Here is a 26956-nt window from a genome sequence, read left to right as displayed (position 1 = left end):
ACGTGCTTACGTGACGAAGAACCGACTAGTTTTCAGGCAAACTAGCAAAGAAACCATCGATCCCCACTGCATGAACTAGATCAAGGTCAAGTTAGCGACTCTACCTTAGAATGGTAGTCTTTGGTAGATTCATTAAGTTATCGATATTGCTTATTGCTTTCATTATTCATCTAAATTACAGCAATATCACTCTGCCCGATTGGGATTGATCTAGATCGGCCTTATATCCTGTTTAGCCCATCATTTGTTAATCTAAAACTAATCTAATATGTACATTAAACGATGAGTTACGTTTTATCGACTGTTTTACATCAATCTTGATCGTGCATAGCGTGCAATTAAAGCATGTTGCGTCTTGAGTAGATTTATTGGCTAGCAAAAACCGTTCCATGGCCCATTATCATGGCCTGTGTGATTCTGCCTCACACCCCACTGTTAGCACCGTGAAGTGGGGATCGTTATTCGGTAGATCTATTCCTGATAAGGCATGACTTTAACTGTGCGCTATGCCTGAATCGGCTGTTTTAGCCGATATCGAGTGCTTTCATGAGCAGTTCGCATCACGAGACCGTTGAAGTAAAGATAGGTTGAAAGATGTGTTAGCCCTATGATCTTATTATTGTATTACGACCTGCATGATTCTGCCTCATGCCCCACAGATATTAGTAATGAGTTAGGGTCATTCTACGGCCTGCATGATTCTGCCTCATGCCCCACTGGTCATAGCGATAGATGAGATCTAACATGTTTATTAGATTTATCTTTATTAAACAGTTAAATGGTATTGAATTGTTTCTTTATATAAAAAGGGGTTTCATTGCTTGTAATCATTGGCTCAACATAAACCAATCATTGTTGACATCTTATTGCCATTGATTAATATCTGCTCAAATAACGATATTTATCTTGAATGATAACCGATTCTTGTTATACAACCCAATGAGCTTTAACCGATTTATTCTCATGAATATGCTGGAATCGACTATTTAATTGATGTCCTTTCATATCGGCTCTCACAGCCGCACATTTAGGACTGTCTGGCAACATCAACAAGTTCTGCCCTTAATTCCTGATAAGCTTTCTCTCCTTGTCAATTATAGGGTCAAATTGACTGGCATGTCTCGGGAGGAATATGCAGGATCGACCATCCCTGCGCTGAAGCTAGGTGGATCTATAGCTCCATCGAGCAGACCCAAAGGCTTGCTGTGTGTGTCCTCGGCATGGGACAAAAATTCTATGTCGACACACATTTCTGGCACGCCGGGTGGGACCCCACAATCGTCATGGCGGTTCACAACAACAACGACATCCTTATGCTGCATTATGAAGATCTACCTGATGGGGATAAGGGTATCATAAGCAAAGCTATAGAAGAGTTTTAGAACAAATATTTGTTGTCCTACACCAAAACACGTGACAACACAATTGTTCAGAAATTTCCACTACCAAGAGTTCTATTACACGGGCAAACAGATACAACTAAAGATGAAGACAGGCGTTTCTTTAAGCAAGTTGTAGACAAATCTATTCGTGATGCCATATCAAGCCATAACGAAGCTTTTGGGGACATATTCCATAACGCCATGAGAGAGGTGATTCATGGATTTCCAATTGGTCAAGGCAGACTAGCTTTTACAACATTCTAGATCCATCGACCCAAGGGACTAATCAAGTCAGTACCAGCCATCAAGAAGCAGCACCAGCTGGTAGTGGTGATGTCTAGACAGTTTAGGGTTCATCTGAATAGGCTTAAGGGACTACTACGAATCAGATACAGTACAATCCTGGACTATCAGTATAGCATGTGCAACAGCCGGCGGGGCAAAGTCAGAACTAGGTGATCAATTTTGGCACATCAGGCCACATACCATCATCGGCTCAAAAAATAGCACCATCAATTCAAAGGATCCGTAGAGATATAGATCCTTATGTCTACAATCAGAGACTTCAAGCAGCAAGCCAGCAAAGAACCTAAAAGATTGAGATTCCATAAGGGTATCACTATGGCATGGATTATAACACCCTTCACATGATGCCAAATCTAGGATACCAAAGCACATGGGATTTCAATCCACAGATGGGTCAGCAGGTGCAGAGAAATCCAAATCTACAAGCTGATGAATTACTGCTGAGGGTGACCGAGATGATGAAAAATCAGTTCGGTCTAAAGCCAAAAGGGCTAACCTTTTCGTACAAACGTCTATATCCAGAATGGTATGATTGGTCGCTCTTCCAACAAATTATAGGCTCCCAGAATTCGCTAAGTTCACTGGCCAAGACAGTACAAGCATAATTGAACATATCAGTCAGTATCTTATACAATTGGACGAAGCATCAGTTGAGGATGCCCATCGAGTTCATTTCTTCTCTCTATCCTTATCAGGGCCAGCCTTCACTTGGTTTTTATTATTGCTAGTCAATTCCATTGCTAATTGGGCTGACCTAGAGAAGAAGTTTCATACATATTTTTACACTAGGACTAGAGAAAAGAAGATCACCGATCTGACAACTATAAGATAGAAGACTAATGAATCGGGCACTGAATTTCTCTAGAAGTTCCAAGAAACTAGGAACTTGTGCTTCTCCTTAAACTTGGCCGATGATCAACTAGCTGCTTTAGCTTTTCAGGGAATGCTGTCGATATGGAAAGAAAAGCTGCTGGGACAAGAATTTGACAACTTGGGTCAATTGGCTCAACGAGTAGCAGCGCTCAATAGCCAATTCTAGAGTATATGCAGAGATACCCGGTTCCAGAAGAGTACTAGAGTAGCCGAAGGTTATGATCAATACTCAGTCGATGATGGCTATGAAGATGAAGGAGAAGAGGTTGCTACAGCTGAATGGAATTAGGGCAAGAAGACAGTAATGGTGCCAAATCCTTGGGGAAGAGGAGTTGAGGAGAGCTATGACTTTGATGTCACCAAATCAGACAAGCTCTTCGATTTCTTACTTGAGAAAGGGTAGATTAAGTTGCCCGATGGTCATGTCATATTGCCCCCTGATCAATTAAAGAATAAGAAGTTCTGCAAATTCCATAATGATACTTCTCATTCCACCAACGAATGCAGAATTTTCCAGCAGCATATACAGAGGGCTATTCAGCAAGGGAGGCTCAAATTTGATACGCCTCAGAAAATGAAAGTTGATGATAATCCTTTTCCAGGAGATCAAAACATGGTTGATGCTAGGATATTCAAAGGAAAAACTAAGGTCCTAACATCAACCAAATCAAAAAAAGCTGGAACAGTCGATCCCAAGATGCAAATATCAGCTGACGAGTACAGAGAGATTAGAAGATGTCGTGCCGAGCAAAAGAGCCGATATGAGTAGGGGGAGACGTCAAAAGCAGAGACGACAAAGCCACGGGTTACATCTCAAATTCTATTGAATAAGTGGCAGCGGCAGAAAGAAAAAGACTATCAGTGTTGGTTAAAGGATCAAGCATACCAGCATCAACTGAAAGAAGAGAGGTATGAAAGGAAACAAGCCGAATTACATTGGAATTGTCCTTTCTTCAGACATTGCTGGAATAAAGGTTTGAAGTTGCCTACCAGACATGACTGTCCATAATGTAACAATCAATATTGGGAGTATAGGTAGTCTCAAACCAGCCGCCGGTCTATCCATGCCCAAGATGCATATAATCATAATAACATGGATCGGCGCTTAAAAAATAAAAGTGTTCATGATCGGCTTAGAAAAAGAGTTGTTGACCAGGACTGGGCTAATCATGAAGAGAAAAGCAATGAAAAAAAATATGTTTGGCAGGAGGGCCAATGGTGTCTAGGAGGTTTAACAAGAAGCTAGAAGAGAAGGGTGCAATGCCTAAGGAATAAAGAGATGAAACGGGCTCAGGCATCCGGTAAACCTCAAGTATGGCATACCAAGCAGACAGCCAATAGAAAGCAACCATTGGCTAATATCCAAATAGCTTTTCTATTGCTATCAGAATTCAAAGCTTTGATAGATCAAGAACTTTATTTAGATTTCGATGAATCGGAGTATGAGGAGATAGTTGCCAAGTTAATGGTTGTACAACAAGCAATATTTGACAAACTAGTCAAACATCGGCACTTAAAAGCTTTATATATGAAAGGTCTTGTTGATGGGAAGCTGATGAACAAGATGTTGGTGGACGGAGGTGCTTCTATCAATCTTATGCCTTACACTACTTTTCATAAACTTGGCAAAGGACCAGAAGATTTGATGGAGACTAACATGATGCTTAAAGACTTTAGTGGTAATACGTCTAAGACCCAGGGGCAATAAACGTCGAACTAACAATCGGAAGCAAGACTCTGCTCACAACATTCTTCATTATCGATGGAAAAGGGTCGTACAGTTTGCTCCTTGGTCATGATTGGATTCATGTGAATTATTGTATACCATCAACCATGCATTAGTGTTTGATTCAATGGCATGGAGATGGCGTCAAACTGGTTCATGCTGATGTGTCCGTGAGCATCGCAACAGTCGATCCAGTCTTTTGGGAACAAGGAGACTTTGAATGTTTTTCTGGTAAGTCATGGGAAGGAGGCTTCATTAAGATCAGCAATGAAAGCCAACAACCGATGCAAGTGATTGGCTCTGAGAGTTTATTTTAGTAGAAAAGTCACGGCTTCACGTCGGCCGTTGGATTAAAGGAAAAATAAACATTGAGTCTTGGAGATGGATTTAGGCCAACATATATGAATGCTGAGTCAAAGTGCAAGCGTGATTCAGAGTTAATGGATTTCTTAAAGAAGTTCTATTTTGCTTAATAGGATGCTTGACTTGGGTTGATTAATCGTTTGACCTTTGATATGAAAAGTTCTGCGGGGTGTTATCCTAACATTTGATCAACACTTGATAGCCGATTTGTTCTCGGCTCTAATAGCCGGTACCAGAAGGGTATCGCCTCTAGTTCAAAAAATGAAAATCTTCAAAGACAATGAAAGCTGATATAATATGTATCGACTATAGAGGAAAAACAAAAAACAAAAAAAAGTCATACACAAGGGCATTGCACTGAGGCGCATACATGAAAGAACAGGAGTCTTTGTTCATCAAATTACCCTAAGTACAGACTAATCAAAGACCTTGTTCACCACATCCTGAGCGGATATGATGTCTACTGTGGCCTCCGCTGCCATGATGAATTCTTCAAGCAGGTCCTCATGCTCCTCAAGGACATCGCCCATTAGGAAACCAGTCTCCATGGCGTGGAGCTCGTACCCAGTTTGGACTTGTGCCGTGGTCAGCGCCACCACCGCACCATGACGGACATCGTGGAAGGCGATCTCCTGAACATGGACCGAGACATCTTGGAGACGAGCGTCGATAGGGGAACCCCATGCATTGACAGCATCTATGGCGGCATTCGCCGCCAGTTGGAGAGACTCTAACTACACCATCAGGGCTGACAGTCATAGGAACAAAAGATTATCAAGATAAAGATAATGGAAATCGGAATGAGGCTATCTTGGAATTTATCTTACCCGCCACCATGGCATTAGACTCGGCCAGCCACGCTTGGATGGCGCTGGCCTCCTCCTCAGCCGCATGATGGGTGGCCTGAGAGACCCCAAGGTGAATCTCCAGTTGGTCATTCTCCCAAGTCACCTTAGAATAACGATTCTAGGCCATCCTCCACTCGTGAAGATAGCGCCGGGCATTGTCACCATAGTAGGAGTCGGAAGAATCCGACGACGAGGCCAACATAGAAGATGCGGCGTCAGAAGGCCCACCGGCCCTGGAAAAAGGATGGAGACTGTCATTCACAACAAACTTGTAGGCGAGTCAGAACTGTTCATCATCATAAACAAAAAATGTCAATCTCACCTCATGCGTCGGAGACGCTGGTTCATCAGCATGTTCTCCTCCGGGATTTCCTTCGCCACACGCTTGCCTCGGTTATCTTCGCCGGCCATGAGGGATGATTGGATCTACAAAAGGGAGAAGGAAAACTACTACAGGGTTTCAGCAGATGGAGAAGACCAAAGAAACAGTTGCGAGTGGAGATGTGTTCGAGGTCGAAGCCACCAGCTAGTATTTGAAGAGCTGAAGCGAAGAGGCGGACGCCCCGGGACACGCAAAAGGCAATTGCAATTAATGGAAGGCGAAGCGCCACTTCACTAATGCCGATGGGAATACGATGTTGAGCAACTGAAGGCAGGAAATTGAAGGGTTCTCTTAATAAAAGCCATGTTTTTAGACTTGATTGGATTAGAAGTCTGGGATCAGCTGTATCAAATTGGCTCTTTAGCCAAAAAAGAAGCGTAATTAAATAACGGAGAGTATTATCGATTCTACACAAGATACGCGTTGACATGTAGATTTCAAGTCTGGAACGTCATGGGTCGCTCTCAAAATTTCTAAGCCGAATAGCATCAGCTCCCGCGATCTGTTTGACTTCTTCGACTGATCTAGAGATGCTCTCGAAGATGTACTTATGATGGTCAATGGCAATGAGACTTCAGAGAAAGCTGGGGATGGATTACCCTTGATGGCCAAAAGCGAGATAGCCGGTATGGTTGCCTAATCGAGAGAAACCTTATCGGATCAAACGTTGTGCGCCTAGTAATATTTACATTTTTGGAAACACTGCGAGGAGAAGAGGAATTTGGCAGAGCAATCGAATGGGAAATATTTAAAGGAATATTACCCTAACATTTGGAGTAATACCTGACAGCCAATTTGCTCAGCTGTCAGTTCTAATAACCGATACCAGATAGGTATTGCTTCTAGTGCGAAGATAAACCGAAAAGGGTAAAAGTCGATACGATACGTGTCGTTCGCAGGAGCGAGGCAAACACGAACAAAGTGGTGCATGAAGTAAAAGGAAAATCATTGGATATGATGGAATTGTTTGCTTGATGTCACTTATTACAAGCTATAGACCAAAAAACACTTTGTTCACTATATCATCGGCCTAGGAGGTCAGGACTATAGAGTTGACGGCGTTGGAGAAATCCTCGACTAGGCGCTCATAATCTCTAGGGTATCCAGTGGATGGAGCTCCATAGGGAAGAAGCCAAAGATCATGGCCAGAGTGAACTTGTGCAGCAGCCAGCGCCATGGCAGCACCATGATGAACGCCATGAAGAGCAACTTCTCTGACGTAGTTTGGGATGTCGTACAAGCAAACTACCGGAACAGTGCCCTTGGCATTGACGAATCCTACCGCATAGTCCATAGCTAAACAGAGGCTTTCCAGTTGAGCCAATAGATCTAAAGAATTTAAGGAAGAGGTGATTAGGGTATTGGAGGCAAAAGTTAAGAAGAAATAGAAAATTATGGTAAATATTTTACCAGCGATTCTGGCTTCAACCTTGGCCAGCCTCTCCTGCACTAGGTTAGCCTCAGGGGGTGATTGGCCCTGAACTATGGCTAGAGCCAACTCCACAATAGCGAGGCAGTCAGCAAGTTTCTCACCGGTCCGATCAATGGAAGCGATCAAGTCATCGTTATCTCTTAGCCTCCTCAGATAGCGAGGAAGCTGGCGACAAATTGGTGTTGAGGATAACCCCAAAGGCTGAGCAGAGTTAGCCCTCTACTCTAAAACGATGGGAGCATCATGAGGTGCACCCTGTTGATGATGGATGCAGATCCATCAAGAGCCTCCTCAGTAGATCTACTGCTATTCTCCATGATCTCAAGCCTACGAAAAAAGCAAAAACTATACTAAGGATGCAGGAGGTTTGAGATGAAGCGGTTGGTTTTTTGATCCAGAGCCATGGCCCGTATATATAGCTCGGGAAGGCAAGAAGATAGACTTCACCGCAGGTGTAAAACTAAAATTAGGAACGGAAACAAATCGACACTCCAGAAATTCAGGGGATAGATAATGAAGAAATAACAAATTCGGACTTATTACTTCCCCGAATTATAAAATATCGTGGGCGGATACGAAGAATTTACATTGACCAGAGACTAACCCACCAAGACTTCTTTGGATTGAAGGGAGTTTGGATCCCCACGAGGCCAAAGGTCATCATGAACCGAGTCACATCGACCTGTTGATGGAAGTGTGCCAGGAAAAGGGGAAAGGCCACCCAACAAATGCCCAGCTGATTCTCGGTGGCTAGGAAACTGTGGGAAAGAAGCTTGTGGCTTTCTTGGTGGGCATTTGGTGGAATGAACAAGGGGAAGGTGTCCACGCATTTTAGCCCTTGCAAACACTAGAACAGCTCTACGAGCATGGTGAGAAGACACATGTGATATCACAAGACTTCTTCTAGCCGCAGTAGCTGATCCTCTTGCTCAACAAGGCGCTAGAATGAGCGACACAATCACCCTATGCACAAGGATTTTTCTAACCACTCAAGATCTTCATAGTAAAAGAATGGACCATGGAGGGTCCGACAGAGCTAGAAGCACTCGAGGGAGTAGATGGAAGAAAAACATGGCTGGATTGTTGCGTTGCTCTCACCAGGGTCGGATAAACATTTTATAGCTGGCCCAGAAAGATGAATCCAAGTGCCCATGAAGCAGTGACGCTCTTGTAAAACTTTTGAGGCATAGGCTCATGAGCTACAGATGGTGATAAATAGTAGACCCTAGATCAAGATTCTCTACCCATGACTACAGACGAATCAGGGATACAGACATGATAATTTTGGAATAAAATTACTTTTATCCCAAAATTGGAGGCATGTGTTTACACCAAAATTTGTAAGGAGTCCCACAAAGACTTAAAAGCTCCTAAGATCATGTCATTAAGGAAGCAATTGCGTGCAGATCAGAATTAGCTGATTCAAATGCAGCACTAGAATCAGCTTTCTTCAGGCAGCGCTGGTAGATAATGACAAAGGCTATAATCGGCGCCAAGATGAAACATGATGGACTCTACAAAAGGGGAAAGATTAGAGTCCAAGTTATCTTAAATTAGGAATATTTTCCTTTATACCAAAGATTGTAACAAATCGTGATCAAGTAGGATTCATGTTTAGACTCCAGGTATAAATACCGAACCCCGACTATTGTAAAGACAACAATCAGTCCAATATACAAGTCATTTACTTTTTCGGCTCTGGTCACCCCTTAGGAGTAGGAGTAGAGTAGATCTCGGTGAGTTCTTCAGCAAGTATGGCTACATTGATCCGGTCAACATCCACTGCTTGTTGTAAGTACTGTCATGGCTTATACATCTGTTCATACGGCTGCATCGATCTGGTCAACCTCCACTATGACTCTGGTATAAGTTAGTTATCGATTCTTGCCTAGTTCAAGTATGGCTGCATCAATCCTGTTGACCCCCACTACATGAACTAGATCAAGGTCAAGTTATTGGCTCTACCTTAGAATGGTAGTCTTTGGTAGATTCATTAAGTTACCGATATTGCTTATTGCTTTCATTATTCATCTAAATTACAGCAATATCACTCTGCCCGATTGGGATTGATCTAGATTGGCCTTATATCCTGTTTAGCCCATCGTTTGTTATTCTAAAACTAATCTAATATGTACATTAAATGATGAGTTACGTTTTATCGGCTGTTTTACATTAATCTGGATCGTGCATAGCGTGCGGTTAAAGCATGTTGCATCTTGAGTAGATTTATTGGCAAGCGAAAATCGTTCCATGGCCCGTTATCACGGCCTGTGTGATTCTACCTCACACCCCACTATTAGCACCGTGAAGTGGGGATCGTTATTCGGTAGATCTATTCCGGATAAGGCATGACTTTAAGTGTGCGCTATGCCTGAATCGACTATTTTAGCCGATATCAAGTGCTTTCACAAGCAGTTCGCATCATGAGACCGTTGAAGTAAAGATAGGTTGAAAGATGTGTTAGCCTCATGATCTTGTTATTATATTACAACCTGCATGATTCTGCCTCATGCCCCACTGATATTAGTAATGAGTTAGGGTCGTTGAGTCTATTGTTATTTCTACGGCCTGCATGATTCTACCTCATGCCTCACTGGTCATAGCGATAGATGAGATCTAACATGTTTATTAGATTTATCTTTATTAAACGGTTGAATGGTGTTGAATTGTTTCTTTATATAAAAAGGGGTTCGGTTGCTTGTAATCATTGGCTCAGCATAAACCAATCATTGTTGACATCTTATTGCCATTAATTAATATCTGCTCAAATAATGATATTTATCTTAAATAATAACCGATTCTTCTTATATAACCCAATGAGCTTGAACCGATTTATTCTCATGAATATGCTAGAATCGACTATTTAGTCGATCTCCATTCATATCGGCTCTCAGAGCCACACATTTGGGACTATCTGGCAAGACCGGTAAGTTCCGCCCTTAATTACTGATAATCTTTCTCTTCTTGTCAATTATAGGGTCAAATTGACTGGCACGTCTTGGACGGAGTGCGCAGGAATGACCATCCCTACGCTTAAGCTAGGTGGATCTATAGCTCCATCGAGCAGACCCTTCTGGCTTGCTGTGTGTGTCCTCGGCATGGGACGAAAATTCTATGTTGACAAGTTCAGATCGAAATCCAAAGGGCCAGATCCAAACAGGATTTTCTGTTAGGTATGTCGGAAGTCTCGACTTGGGTCAGAACTCCCAACAGTCGGAACTTCTGACTTTTGTTGGAACTCTCGATGTAGGGATAACCCCAAACACCCGAGCAGATTTCTTCAGGTATGTCAGAAGTCCCAACTTGGGTCGGAACTCTTGACAGTTGAAACTCCTGACGTAGGGATAACCCTAGACAACCGAGCAGATTTCTTTAGGTTTTCCAAAAGTCCCGACACCCGTTGGAACTTCCGACAGTCGGAAGTCCCGACTTGGGTCAGAACTCCCGATAACGAGGCATCTTTCCGAGGACATAACTTCTTCATCCAAACTTCGAATTAGATGTTCTATATTTGTTTTTTGACCATCTCAACGCGAGGAACACAATGGTGAAGTCCATTTCATATTTTGATAACTTCACAAAATAGACATTTTTGGTTGTCAACATATGCCCCCTGCTTTCAGGTGAATGATGCATGAACCTAAAAACACTTATTCAAAACCAAACAGTGATGATACCCATCTCATCAGTTGCTTTGTGACTAAGGGCGATGTATCCATCGGCCATTTTTTCTAAGGGCGATACATGTATCAGCCATTGTTTGGAGAGCACTTAGGCTTCTTGCCAAACACTTGGAAAGTACCCTTTCAAGTACCTCCCGTTGAATGCTCTCGTGAGACGTTCACCTTGCAAAGTCTCTAGCACATATGAATTTCTGAATATAACTTTAACCACTTTGTAAGGACCTTCCCAATTCGGTGACCACTTGCCAAACTAATTGCTCTTCGATCCAATTGGTAGTATGGTTTTCCACACCTATTCTCCCACTTGGAAGGATTTGCTTCTGACTTTCTTGTTGTATGCTTTGGCAACTCGAGCTTTATCTTTCTCTGTTTCCTTGAGAGCTTTTAATCTCACATTAGTCACATCATCGATATTATCCATCATCCAATCATGATACATAACAGCTGATGAATCATTTTGTTTAGCAAGCCTATATGCATCCAAATTCACTTCGATAGGCAACATGGCCTCTTGGCCATATACTAACTTAGAAGGAGTAACCTTTGTAGCACCATGCCTTGAAATGCGATGTGTCCATAGAGCCTCAAACAAAACTTCATGCCATCTCCTTGGTTTCTCCTCAATTTTCTTTTTGATGAGCTTGATCAAAGTCTTATTACTAGACTCAGCTTGGCCATTGGCTTGAGCATAGTATGGAGATGAATTGAGCAACTTGATCTTATATAATTTGGCAAATTCCCTCACCTCTTTAGACACAAATGATGTCCTTTGATATGTAGTTAATGTTTGAGGGATGCCAAATCTATGAATAATGTGCTTAGTAATGAACTCAATTACTTCCTTGTGTGTCATATTCTTCAAAGGAACTCCCTTGGTCCACTTAATAAAGTAATCCATAGCAACTAACACAAATCGGTATCCCATAGAAGATGGGGGATATATTTGGCCAATGAAGTCTAACCCCCAACCACGAAAAGGCCATGGTTTGACGATAGGATGAAGCACAGCAGCAAGCACAAGCTGAATATTTCCAAACTTCTAGCACTCTTTTGTGGTGAAGAATGGGTTTACAAGCAAACCACCAAAGGATAACCAACATGCTTACGTGATGAAGAACCGGCTAGTTTTTAGGCAAACTAGCAAAGAAACCGTTGAAGCTCTCGCCCGTGAGGGACCCTGTCAGGGCAAGGACATTGTCGGGTTGCCCTACTTCTACCGGCAAGCCTAGGGCACCATCCTTGGTCATCAGATCAAGGGATGAACTACATTGGGGTTGGAGAAGAGGGTAAAAGGGTTGGAGTAGACGTAGTAGATTGATTTGTTTGATGATTAGATAGATGGGTACTCAATTGGCCATGATCTTCTCATATATATAGAGGGGGTAGTCTTATCCCAGTAGGAAACCTCTCTAAGCCTTATTTTCCAAGTTTCCCATGAGTTTGGAACAATTCAGATCAGAATCCAAAAGGCAAGTTTCGAATAGGATTTTCTGTTAGGTATGTCGGAAGTCCCAACTTGGGTCGGAACTCCTGACAGTCAGAACTTCTGACTTTTATTGGAACTCCTGACATAGGGATAACCCTAGACACCTAAGAAGATTCCTTCAGGCTTCCTAGAAGTCCCGACACCCATCAGAACTTCCAACAGTAGGAAGTCCCGACTTGGGTCGGAACTCCCGACAACGAGGCATCTTTCCGAAGGCCTAACTTCTTCATCTAGACATCGAATTAGACATTCCATATATGTTTTTTGACCGTCTCGATGAGAAGAATGCAATGGTGAAGTCCATTTCACATTTTGATAACTTCACAAAATGGACATTTTTGGTTGTCAACATATGCCCCCTGTTTTCAAGTGAATGATGCGTGAACCTAAAAACACTTATTCAAAACCAAACAATGACGATACCCATCTCATCGGCTGCTTAGGGACTAAGGGCAATGTATACATCGGCCATTTTTAAGGGCGATACATGTATCGGCCATTGTTTGGAGAGCACTTAGGCTTCTTGCCAAACACTTGGAAAGTACCCTTTCAAGTACCTCCCATTGAATGCACTCGTGAGACGTTCACCTTGCAATGTCTCTAGCACATATGAATTTTTGAATATAACTTTGACCACTTTGTAAGGACCTTCCCAATTCGGTGACCACTTGCCAAACTGATTGCTCTTCGATCTAATTGGTAGTATGGTTTTCCACACCAATTCTCCCACTTGGAAGGATTTGCTCCTGACTTTCTTGTTGTATGCTTTAGCAACTCGAGCTTTATCTTTCTCTATTTCCTTGAGAGCCTTTAATCTCACAATAGTCACCTCATCGATGTTATCCATCATCAAATCATGATATACAACAGCTGATAAATCATTTTGTTTAGTGAGCCTGTATGCATCCAAATTCACTTCGATAGGCAACACGGCTTCTTGACCATATACTAACTCAAAAGGAGTAACCTTTGTAGCACCATGCCTTGAAATGTGATGTGCCCATAGAGCCTCAGACAAAACTTCATGCCATCTCCTTGGATTCTCCTCAATTTTCTTTTTGATGAACTTGATCAAAGTCTTATTACTAGACTCAGCTTAGCAATGGGCTTGAGCATAGTATGGAGATGAATTAAGCAACTTGATCTTATATAATTTGGCAAATTCCCTCACCTCTTTTGGACACAAATGATGTCCCTTGATCTGTAGTTAACATTTGAGGGATGTTGAATCTATGAATAATATGCTCAGTGATGAACTCAATTACTTCCTTGTGTGTCATATTCTTCAAAGGAGCTCCCTCGGTCCACTTAGTAAAGTAATCCATAGCAACTAACACAAATCAGTGTTCCTTCGAAGATGGGGGATATATTAGGCCAATGAAGTATAGCCCCCAACCACGAAAAGGCCATGGTTTGATGATAGGATGAAGCATAGCAGCAGGCACAAGCTGAATATTTTCAAACTTCTAGCACTCTTCGCAACCTTTGTAGTAGCGAAAACAATCGGCCATCATAGTCGGCTAATAGAAACCAGCTCTACGCAATAACCACTTCATCTTTGGGGCTGACTGATTCATACCACAAATGCCTTCATGGACTTCTCCCATAGCCACTCTTGCCTGATATGATCCTAAGCACTTAAGCAGCAAATCTTCGGCGGTTCTTTGATAGAGCTCATCATTATGCAATACATATTTGAAACCACTCCGCTGAACACTTTTATCAATTTTGGCACTTGGATCACATAGATATCTCAACAAGGGAGTCCTCCAATCTTCTAAATCGGCCTCAACATCACTAGAAGTTATATCAGGCTGATTTGATAGCTTCTCGAGCGAATTGACCGGGCTGGTCATAGGGGAGTCGACTGAGCCAACTGGGTCGGTAGGCTTAGCCGATTTGGAGGTGTCGGCTTGGCCGACTAGGGCAGTCGGCTTAGTCGACTTGGCCATAGTAGAAGAGTAGTCGACTGAGCCAACTTGGTCAATCGGCTTAGCCGATTGGTCTGTACCTACACATAAAAAATTGAAATCTTCATGCATCGAATGTTCTTGAATATGGAAATTATGTCCACTAACATCATAGCCAGATGCTTGCTGAGATAACATGTTGGCCTTTTGATTTTCATGCCTCGAAATATGCCGAATTTTGAATTCGGCAAAATAATCAATAATATCAAGACAAGCTCTTAGTGATTCTTCTAAACATTGAAATTCACCAGCAACTTGTTGTACTACCAGCAAAGAATCACCATAAGCTTCAACATGTTTTACTTCCATAGACCGCAACATGATCAACCCGAATAATAGAGCTTCATATTCGGTTTGATTGTTGGTACAAGAGAAATCTAATCAGCTTGACATTCCAATTTCAGCACCATTAGGAGAAATAAGAATAATACCAACACCTTGGCCATCTTTACAAACCGATCCATCAAAGTATAATTTCCATGGAGTAAAAGAAAGGTAATTGACTTCATCATCTAAATCAATACCATGCTCAACAATAAAATTAGCAAGAACTTGACCTCTTAATGTTTTCAATGGTTCAAAAGTCAAGTCATATTCTATTAGTGCGTATGCCCATTTGCCTATCCTTCCACGAAGAATTGGCTGATATAACATGTGCTTTATCACATCGGCCTGGCAAGCAACAACACATGTACTAGACAAAAGATAATGTCTCATCTTAGCACAAGCATAGTACAGTGATAAGCATATTTTTTCTATATGGGCATACCTTGTCTCGGGATAAAAAAGATGGTGACCAAGATAAGAAATCACATATTCTTTACCTTCGTCTTCTTGAGTCAAAACAGCCCCGATTACCTTCTCTTCGGTAGTAATATATAGCTTGAAAGGAACTCCTCTCCTAGGTGCACGAAGAACCGGTGGTGTTGACAAATATTCCTTTATCTTTTCAAATGCCTCTTGTTGTTTTGCCCCCCCCCCCCAAGTGAATTCAGATTCATCCTTTAGCTTCAATATAGGAGTGAAAGGAATAATCTTCCTGGACAAGTTAGCAATAAATCTCCTCAAGTAGTTCACTTTTCCTAAAAACTTTTGCAAGTCCTTCTTGCACGTAGGTGCCTAAACTTTCTTGATCTTCTCTATCCTCTTGGGATCAACCTCTATGCCCTTATCATGAATTATGAAGCCTAAAAACTTTCCAGCTGATACTCCAAAAGCACATTTGAGTGGGTTCATCTTTAATCCATAGCGGCGCATCCTCTCAAAAGCAAGACGTAAATCGGACAAATGAGATTTATGGGCGGCCGATTTGATCACAATATCATCAATGTACACCTCCATAATCACCCCAATTAAATAATAGAAAATCAAATTCATAGCTCTTTGATAACTAGCACCTGCATTCTCTAGCCCAAATGTCATCATAACCCACTCAAAAAGACCAACAAACCCAGGACATATGAAGGTCGTCTTAGACATATCTTCCTCGGCCTTGAAAATCTGATTATAACCGGCATTACCATCAAGAAAGCTAATAACCTGGTGTCCTGAAGCATCATTGATAAGCATATCGGCTATAGGCATAGGATACTCATCTTTTAGAGTAGCTCTATTTAGATCTCTAAAATCAATACATACTTTGATCTTTCTAGAATCCTTCTTCTCAACAGGCACAATATTAGAGAGCCACTCCGTATACCTGCATGGCTGTATAAACCCCACTTGCAATGGCCGACTAATCTCTTCCTTAATCCTATCATAAATTGTAGAATTAAATTGATGGGGTTTTTGCTTCAAAGGCCTGAATCCTTTCTTAATAGGGAGCCGATGCTCAACAAGCTCTCGGCTCAATCTAGGAATCTCTATATAATCCCATGCAAAACAATCAACATATTCCTTGAGAAGCGTGATTAACTCAACTTTGTAATTGGCTTCCAAATTTTGATTAATAAATGTTGGCCGAGGCACAGAGCCATCCCCAATATCAACTTGTTCCAAAGGGTTAGCCGATGTAAAACCTTGGCCCAACTTATCGAGCTCATCAAAATCATCAATAGCCTCACAGGCATCGGTCTTATTAGTCCGATACTATTCAACATGATGTTTTAACCATTCAACGTTAGCATCCATTATAATAATGATTACATGATGATATTGAGCCGATTATCAATCGGCTTCAAGGACATAGGAACAAAACCTTGTTTGGTAACACTAACAAATTCAAAACTAGAATGATCTCTACCAGATAAGCAAGCAATAGTATCATGCCCCCTGAGTGTAGGAGCATCAGCTGCAACAACATCAGCCGATGAATCTGAATGCACGACCTCAACATCGTCTCCCACCCATTGGATGAGAAATTGGTGCAAGCTAGATGGCACGCAATGATTGGCATGGATCCAATCACGCCCAAATATCAAGTTATAGCTACCTTGCACATCGGCAATGAAGAACGCTGTGGCCAAAGTCTTGCTTCCAATGGTGAGCTCCATGTTAGCAACTCCTCTAGCTAGAATAGGAGCACCTCCCCTGACACCGCTAATCGTCATGTTGGTCTTGATCAGCTCCTCATCAGTGCCACCGAGCTTCTTGTAAAGCGGATACGGCATCAAGTTCACTGTTGCCCCACTGTCCACTAACATGCAATGGATCGGTGTGCCATTGATATGGCCCTTTACATGTAGAGGCTTGATATGGTCGATGGAATCATCTAGTTTCTGAAATACCGCGCTTTCCATTCTAAAATTAAATTCTACTACCGTGGAGTCATCTGCCATGATGTAGTAATCAGTAGATAAAACAACTACATTGAACTCCACTCTCTCTAGAGTAGCCTCATAGTCAACCATCTCCTCATCGGGAACCTCAGGAACCTCCATGCCAACCAAAGTAGCAACAGTAGTAGCAAAATCATCAGAGGACACCTTAGAGGCACCCAGGACAGTAGGAGTCAGCTCAGCTGACTCGGAAGTCGACCTAGCTAACTCTAGAGCTTCTAAAGCAGTAAGGGCAAGCAAAGTCAGCTCAGGCAACTCAGGAGTCAGCTTAGCTGACTGGCTCAACATAGGAGTCTGCTTAGCTGACTCTAGAGTTGACTTAGCTGACTAGCTCAACACAAGAGTCCGCTTAGCCAATTCCAGAGGGATTTCGACATGTACGGGGTTAAGGATTTCATTCTCCATATTAGTAAGCTCTCCCTCTTCTGTTGCTTATGTCGGGCATGCTGCAATTTACGCCGTTGAGTTTTATTCAACCCATGAGGACACCATATGGGTTGCTGGTACTTGGAATCTCCTTCGACGCGTTTCTTCTCTTCAATTCCAAAAACATCTTTAGGAGCTTCATCTTGCTTAGATGCTAGAATTTCTTCGATTACAAATGGCCCATCATGATTAGTGATGGGAACTTCCATGGAGCCGATTGTGATAACCGATTGAGGCCTAGCTCTTGGTGGGGGAACGACAGGAATCTCAACCTTCTTAGGCCCATAAACTTGCTGCATTGGTGCCTTTCTCGACTCTTGTGGAGTCAAAGTCCTGGAGGTAATCACATGATCTTGACTTGTACCGCTAGAGCTCGATTGACAATTGTTCAATTGGCTAAAGACGGAGGGTCTTGGAATTGAACCAGCAGGATCTCCCCACCTTTGTTGGCTATGCATGGGTGGTGCTGGAGGATATGGCACCCAAACTCCATAAGGACCCCATTGCGGTGTAACCGGAGGTGGAATCGAGGGACCCTAGCGAGAAACACGAGGAACAACTCTTTGAGACAGAGTTGTTGGTTGCACCACCGCCAATTGCTTGATCTTGTCATCTTCCCGCTTAGGCGGAGTAGACTCTTTTTTTAAATGGCCGATTCTGGGAATTGGCCTTTTGTTGCTTATACTTGGCCATCAGCCTATCAAAGGTGCATTGCTTCTTCACGAACTCTCCCTAGTTCTTCTTCTCATTTGTCTTCCAGGTGCTAATCTCCGATCACTGTGGAACAAATGTACGCAAAACACGAACATCGGAGGCGCCAAAGCTATTGGAACTAGGAGAGTTGGCTAAGCTAATTGGCGCAGTCCGCTCAGCTGACTTGGTTGAGGTGGTGGCAGAGTTAGCTACGCCGACTCCTTGAGTTGGTTGAGCCAACTGGCCCTGCTGTGTATTGGAGTTGGCTTGGCCAACTAGTGGAGTTGGCCTAGCCAGCCTCTGCTGTGCCGCCGTTGTTTCATACCACCGCTGCCTTTTCAAATATTGCGATGATCCAGTGGTGATCTTCAACTTGTTCTTGCCTTCATCATCCTTCTCAAGCACCACTTTGCGCCCTGAATTCATTTTGACATTCGGTGCTACACGTGGTTCACCGATAATCACGTTCTTGCCTTAGGCTTTATTGGCTTGCTCTAGACGAATCAAAATAGCGGGTGCCCTTGCTTCAACCATGTGCATGGGAAAATGGGTCTTATCAACTTGCATTTTAGTAAAGACTCAATCGTCCCTCATTAAGGGCCAATTGCACCTGCCGACAAAAAACATTGCAGTCATTAGTGGCATGAGAAAAAGAATTATGATATTTGCAATAAGCCCTTCTCTTTAACTCATCAGCTGAAGGTAATGTATAATTGATTCTAATATAACCAAATTTCAACAATTCATCAAAGATTCGGTCACATTTGGAGAAATCAAAAGTAAATTTCATTTCCTCATTCTGATTTTTATGAATCGGCTTGAGAGAAGGACAAGTAACCAATTTATTCTCTACTGGCCATTTAATTCCAGCAGCTAAACATTCTTTATTATCATCATCAGAATCATCGGAACAATCACCAATAAAATGCACATTCTGACGATGAGATTTATAAGCATCATGAGACTCTTTAAAGCACGATTAAATTGAAACGGCCTTTTGCATAAGTTGATTAACATTGTGAAACTCATAATGCTCAAGCTTTTCTCTAATACTAGAACCTAAACCAACAAAGCATAAATCACTATTTTTGGACATCTACACAATTTACTACAATTTATCAAAGTTTAACTCATAACTAAAACAAATAAGCATTTCTATTTTACTGGAAATTAAAGAAACCGAATTCTAACTCGCGGCCTAGCTCACACGGCTCGGCCCACAACGGCATGGTGTGCGCGCCAGCGAAGCATGGCCCATGTGGGGGCGCAGCCCAGCCGACCAATGGCCCACGACGAGAGAGACCCACGCGCGATCTCAAACATGCAAAAATACCCCCAAACTACTCTGTATTTACAGCAAGCTCTAAGACACTATTCCTCTAGTCTACGGTTTTATAGCTATGCCCTCCCTTTCTTCTTCTTCACTACGGCGATGTCCCCCGGCACTCATGCGTGCACTAGAGCGATGGCACGGGCATCAGGCGGCCGCGCCGGCGTCACCCGACCCTCCATGTCCTATCTAAGGGACCGATGGTTACCTCGATGACAATACATAGTGATGGGAGGTGATACGGTGAACAGGGCGTTGTCCCGAGCTCCCTCCCCGATGGTGGTTCTTTCCCTACGATGGCGGGTGTGTTCCCATGAGCCATAATGAAAACAGAGCAAACAAATTAGCTAGCGAGCTCAAGGAACTACCCACGGAGACCGTTGAGATGTCGGTTCGGCCGGAGAAGGCCCAAGCTGAGCTAGCCGCATGCGCACCAAAGATGCGGCAGTGCACGGCGGTGGCACGTCCACATCGGGGAAGGCAGGGCTGCTATAAAGCTACGACTGAGGTGCGCAGGGCGCTCAGGAGGGTAAGACTAGGTTGTTGATGCAATGAATCGCCACTAGGTGCTATGAGTAGGCGGCTTGCCCATGGCGTGCACCCGTCCGGTCTTAAGGACCTGGCGGAGCGGCGATTAGGAATTGAGGCACCGTGCAGCGATACCTGTAGCGCAGTGAGGTAGGTTGGGTGACCTGCTACCTAGCAGAGCCAAGGGTGCGACGAATTGGAGTATAGTGCTACGGTCACGGCGAATTGAAGAAAGGGGTCCCGCCATCCATGGTGACAACGAAGACAGGGAAGCTTTAGCATGACTTGGTTTGGCCTAGCTGTGGACGTCAACGCAAAATACAAGCACGCCCAACTATGGGGAATAGCGAGACATGCTCCAGGCGACTGTGCACATGGCTGAACCCACACGCCGATGAAACTCGGTACGGCGCCATAGCGGATAGAGATGGACAAGAGAAACACAGCGCAACATGACATCGAGGTGATGGTGGAGGATGCAGTCATCTCATGCGTGAGCAGCCATGGTGAGTCAATGGGAGCAGTGCTGGGCGTGGCGACTGGTGGCATGTAGCATAGGACCCAGTGCGCCTCCGGCTAGAGCAGGGTAGGGTAGGACACGGTCGGTGACCCAGACGTAGCGCGTCAACCACGGCTATGCGACCCGTGCGCCAGCAAGTGGCAGCATGTAGTAGTGCTAGGACCCTGCGTGCGATGTGCCTTCACAGCGGCAGTGAGGATGTGGCCGATGCTTCGACGCGCGCTCTGGGTGAGCCAGTAGCAGTGCCAAGGCGAGCAGCGGCAGTGGTCATGGCCAGCGTGCAGTGGCAGGCGGCCTTGGCTCGCAGCGTAGGGGCCGTGCGTGTGCATACACGCACAGGCACAGCAGTGGGACGTAGCTGGTGTGGCAGCACATGCTGGCAAGCTAGCAACGGTGCTAGGCCAGCAGGGGGGTGGTGACCATCCTCGAAGCTAAACCATGTGCCGTGCATGCTTTTTAAAGCAACCCAAAAACTCGAACCCGATACCCTGAACGCCAAACCTATTGTTCGATGTGCAAGAGGGTACGTAGGGCTATCGATCGGAGTCATGACATCATGCCACTTCCTAAGCCGAACGTTCTACAACAATTGCCAAAAGTGGCTTCGTCGACCCCTTTATAAACTTACACGAAAAGACTTAACTTCGAACGGTTACTCATCGAATTCCAATTTAGACCTACTTGGTATGCTAGCTAACGAACCTCGTCTGCACATATATCATCGTCGCCTATGAAGTACATACTACCAACTCTATCAAAGTTCGCATAAACGTTCTATAGCATTTTCACTCGATAAAAATTCGCTCAGAATACTAAACAGCATTAAACGACATGAAATGTAACATTTGTTCCTTGTTTCAGATAAACATGTCAAGTGATGTATATTGATCTATACTCCAATTTACACACAAGTATAAACAAGTATGATGCTTATGCAGTGTTTTAACAAAACAACACAATGTAACACCAAGGGTGTTACAAATCTACCCCCTAAAACAAAATCTCGACCTGAGATTTCGTGTGCCTAGTGTGAGAAAGAGATAGGGAATACATTTTTAGCGCAGCAACTAACTATTAGAGCCGGCGAGAAGATGGGGTAATGCTGCAATAGGTAACTCTCTTGTTCCCAGGTGGCTTCATCCTCTAAATGGTTTTACCACTGCACCTTGTAAAACTTTACCACTATGTTCCTGGTCACTCTCTCCTTGTCATCCATGATTTTGATAGGGTGCTCCACATAAGTCAAATCTAGCTAGAGGGGAAGTTCTTCAATTTCCACCAATTCATCAAGAACACACAGACATTTCTTCAATTGCGATACATGAAACACATTGTGTACCGCAGGTAAAATATCAGGAAGCTAGAGACGATAAGCAACGAGGCCACATTGTTGCAACACCTAGTATGGGCCCACATACCAAGGGGCTAGCTTGCCATGGATGCCAAACTGATGCACCCCTCTCATAGGAGACACCTTGAGATACACATAATCCTCAGCTACAAACTCTAAAGGCCTCCTTCGCTTGTTTGTGTAAGCCTTTTGTCGGCTTTGAGCTGCCTTCAAGTGGCTTCGAATAATATTTACTTTCTCTCGAGCCTCTTTTATGAAATCAGGCCCAAAGTACCCATGGTCTCCCACTTTGACCTAGTTCAGTGGCGTTCTACACTTCTACCCGTATAGAGCCTCAAATGGTGCCATGCGGATGCTCTCTTGGTAGCTGTTATTGTAAGAAAATTTAGCTAACTTCAAGAATTTATCCCACTTCTCAGGAAAGGAGATGGCACAAGCCCTCAACATATCCTCGAGCACCTAGTTCACCCTTTCAGTTTGACCATCAGTTTGTGGGTGGTATGCTGAGCTTCTAAGAAGATGAGTACCCAGACATTCCTAGAGTCGCTCCTAGAAACGAGAGACAAAAACTGACCCTCCATCAGAGATGATAGTAAGAGGAACTCCATGTAAAGTCACAATCTGATCAACATATATCTCCACATACTTCCTGGCAGTGTATCTAGTGTCCACCGAAATAAAATGGGCAGACTTGGTGAGACAGTCCACAATGACCTAAATAGAATCAAAGCCCATGGAGGTGCAGGGTAAACCCACAATGAAATCCATGGAAACATCTTCCCATTTCCAGACAAGAATTGGCAAGGGCTACAAATATCCTGGGGTACGCATATGATCTGCTTTAACCCTGCCACAAGTGTCGCACTCCACGACATGCCAGGTGATGTCCTGCTTCATGTTAGACCACCAGTACAAGTGGTGCAGATCATGATACATCTTGTTACTGCCAGGATGAATAGACAATTTTGAATGGTGAGCTTCATTCAAAATCTTTCTTTTCATCTCTTCATTGGTTGGAACCACTAGTCTATCCTTATATCTCACCACTCCATGTTCATCAACACTAAAGTGAGGGCCACGCCCTTCAGCCATCAAATCCCTGATGTGAGGAATCTCTTTGGGGTCTTCCTTTTGCTCTCAAATAATCTGGTCCAGCAATTCTAAGGTCAATGCAATGTGAGCCAATACCTCTGCATGGTTGAGAGACAAAGTTGCTTCTTCAACTTGATGTGACTTTCGGCTCAAAGCATCAGCTACAACATTGGCCTTTCGTAGGTGATAATGGACTTCCAAGTTATAATCCTTTATTAATTCTAACCATCTCCTCTGCCTCAAGTTTAGCTCAGACTTTGTGAAAATGTACTTGAGGCTCTTGTGATCTGTAAAGATATGCACTTTGTTGCCCAACAGATAGTGCCTCCAAATCTTTAGAGTGTGGACAATAGCGGCTAGCTCTAAGTCATGAGTGGGGTAATTTACTTCATGCTTTTTTAGTTGGCGCGAAGCATAAGCTATCACACGCCCATCTTGCATAAGCACACACCCCAACCCCGCCTTTGAGGCACCACAGTACACATCAAAGGGCCTATCAATATCTGGTTGGGCCAACATAGGAGCAGTGGTCAGGAATGTCTTCAGAGTTTGGAAAGGTTCTTCACAAGCTGGGCTCCAATCAAACTTAGCTTCTTTTTGGAGCAGCTTGGTCATTGGCTGGGCTATCTTGGAGAAATTAGGAAAGAAACACTGATAGTATCTAGCTAGACTAAGGAACTGACGAATCTGATGCATAGACTCAGGAAACTTCCAATCCAATACATCTTACACCTTGCTGGGATCTATAGAAATGCCTTTAGGTGTCAACACATGCCTTAAAAAACTACACTCGATCTAACCAAAATTCACACTTGCTGAATTTAGCATACAGCTTGTGCTCCCTTAGTCAAGTTAGTACTATCCGAAGGTGTTGTGCATGCTCTTCATCATTCTTGGAATAGATCAAGATGTCATCAATGAAAACTACCACAAACTTATCCAGCTCCGGCATGAAAACTAAATTCATCAAGTACATGAAGAAAGCAGGAGCATTGGTGAGACCAAAAGACATCACTATGTATTCATACAGCCCATACCTAGTAGAGAAAGTTGTCTTTGGTATATCATGTGGCCTGATCTTGATCTGATGATAGCCTGATCAGAGATCTATCTTCGAGAACACCTTGGCACCAGCTAATTGGTCGAACAAAGTATCTATGTGAGGCAAAGGATACTTGTTCTTAACTGTTACCGCATTAAGAGGGTGGTAATCCACACACATCCGCAAGGTACCATCCTTCTTCATGAAAATAGCTAGGCAACCCCATGGTGAAGAACTAGGATGGATGAAACCTTTGTCCATCAACTATTCTAGCTGCTTCTTCATTTTAGCTAGTTCCTTTGGAGCCATGCGGTACGGGCATCTAGAGATAGGGGCAGTACTAGGCTCAAGCTCAATGGAGAATTCCACCTCTCTGTCCAGTGGCAACCCAGGAAGATCTTCAGGGAAAACATTCGGGAACTCACATACTACCGGGATGGAGGTAAGATCAGGAGAGGCTTCAGCATGAGCAGCAACAGGCAAGACTAGATCGGAGGGTACAATAAGAGACATCCTATCCTCAGAAGAAGGAAGTCGTAACTCCACACTTCTCCTCTTCATATCCAATACTACCCTATACACCCGCAACCAGTTCATTCCAAGAATAGCATCAATGCCTTACCCAGACATGACCATGAACTATAGGCAGTAAGTGTGGGTGGCTAGTACCAAACTTACTGTATCCATGTGGGTATTGATGAACAATTGTGAACCCATAGTACGGATCTTATAGGCATACGATATAGCCATAAGTGGTAAGTTATGCCGCTCTACAAACCCCATACTCATAAAGGAATATGATGCACCAGAATCGAACAACACCAAGCTGGATGGGAGTCGATGGTGAACATACCAGCCATCACTGGCTCCTGCTGCAGAATCTATTTAGCATCTGTGAAATGCACCTGGCCGGATCTGCTAGGCACTTCTTCTTGATTATGGTCCTCTTGACAAGCCTAGAATTTGTTGACGGTTGAGCGGACTGAGCTAGTTAGTTCTAGGGGCAAGCTCGGGCATAGTGGCCATCTTTGCCACACTTGAAGCAAGCACCTGACTTGTTCCTGAACCCCTGATGAGGTGGGACCTATTGTCCCTAAGACTGTTGAGGCTACACCTATTGCAGGGGTGCACGGTACTGTGCGGAGGAAGTTTGCGAAGCCTACTGGGGCTACCGAAATGAAGGCTCACCTGATGATTGATAGGACCTCGCTGGACAACTTGTATCTTCTATGTGCAAGGGTGGCTAGAGGATCCAGCTACCACCCGCTTCCTCTTCCACTTGGCCTGGGACTCCCGCTGAAAACCCTCCATGGCAATGGCGGCGTTCATCAGTGCCCCAAAGGTCTTATAGTTCACCATGTACAGCTTCTCTTGAAGGATGGGAGTGAGACCACGAAAGAAGCAGTCCTTCTTCTTGTCATTAGAGTCCACATGGATGCCAGCATACTAAGCCAAGTGATTGAACTTATTCACATAACCCATCACTGTCATGCTCCCCTAGCGTAGCTCTAGGAACTCAGTCACCTTCTAGGTATGACACCGGTAGGGATAAAGAACTCTTGAAATGTGGTGGTGAACTCCTGCTAGGTTGCTGGATGATTAGGTAGCTCCATGGCATGGAAGGTGTCCCACCATGCACTTGCAGAACCCAAAAGTTGTTGCGCTGCAAAGCGCACCTTCTGCTCGTCGGCCACGTCGAGCAGCAAAAACTTCTGCTCCATAATTGAAAGCCAGTGCTCTGCATCTAGAGGCTCATTAGATGGGGTGAAGGTGGGTGGGTGAGTCTTGAGGAAGTCCTGGTAAGAGGACAGTCCCTCAGGACGATGGGCACCACCCCCGTTCCCACCGTTGCTCCCCGGGCCTCCGTGGGCGAGGCCCGTGATAGCTTGTGCCATTATGTCCATGGCACGAGCTGACTCTTGGCGAGCAGCCAACAGCTCTGCCATTATCTCGACATGGGTCATCAGAGGTGGTGGTGGCGGAGGAGGAGCCAAAAGTGGAGCCCCATGGCTCTCCCTGTTGGGCTCATGGGCCCGGCCGCTCTCATCGTGGCCCTCGCCAAGACCATGAGCCGCCCCAACACTGGTGCTCCCACGTCCAGACCTCAGATTCATCTATAAGAGATAGAAACCATCCATTTATAACACCTTCTCGATCAGAAGCAAGGAATCAGAGGGATGACAGCACATTTATTAAAGCATTCCGTTTGTTAGTTCTATCAATTTACTAATTCAATTATACGTGAAGGGGGAAATTTCAGTTGAAGTAAGATGCTATTATCATGATGCATGCTTCGACCTATACGTTCACTCAAGTCGGAATATAGCGGCATTCATAAAATTTCCAGCACATCGCACACTCATTTTCCATATACAAGCGATTTCTTACGCAATGTAAGTCAGTGTACCTACAGAAAATTGATTCGATAAAACTAGTGCCGCTATCCTAGATAAACCATATTGCTAGGGCTTATATTTATTTAACTTAACTTAATCACATCCTACTTTTCGCAAAGCTTTTGTTGGTCAAATTTTTAGTTTTGAAAAAAGAGTGATGAAACTCGTGACCATTATTGGCTCTGGTACCAACTGTGGTAGAACCACCAGAAATAGCACACTTACGGAGGCGCTCGTCTTCCACCAGACACTAAGGACCCCAAAAGCAAGCTACAGCGGGTGGTATCCATTGGGCACACCCCAAGGGAGAACCCGAAAGATCCACATTTTTCTCAAGGATCCAATAATAA

At 43.8% G+C, this 26956-nt stretch overlaps 1 pseudogene; it reads left to right on the top strand.

Moving 5' to 3' along the window:
- The window catches only part of LOC136544168 (tuliposide A-converting enzyme b1, amyloplastic-like), a 59480-nt pseudogene that overhangs the window by 10930 nt on the left and 21594 nt on the right, over positions 1 to 26956 (top strand).

The sequence above is a fragment of the Miscanthus floridulus genome, chromosome 3 (assembly GCF_019320115.1).
Source record: "Miscanthus floridulus cultivar M001 chromosome 3, ASM1932011v1, whole genome shotgun sequence".
Classification (NCBI taxonomy): domain Eukaryota; kingdom Viridiplantae; phylum Streptophyta; class Magnoliopsida; order Poales; family Poaceae; genus Miscanthus; species Miscanthus floridulus.
The sequence above is the reverse complement of the archived record's forward strand: the minus strand, read 5'-3'. Positions and strand labels throughout refer to the sequence as shown.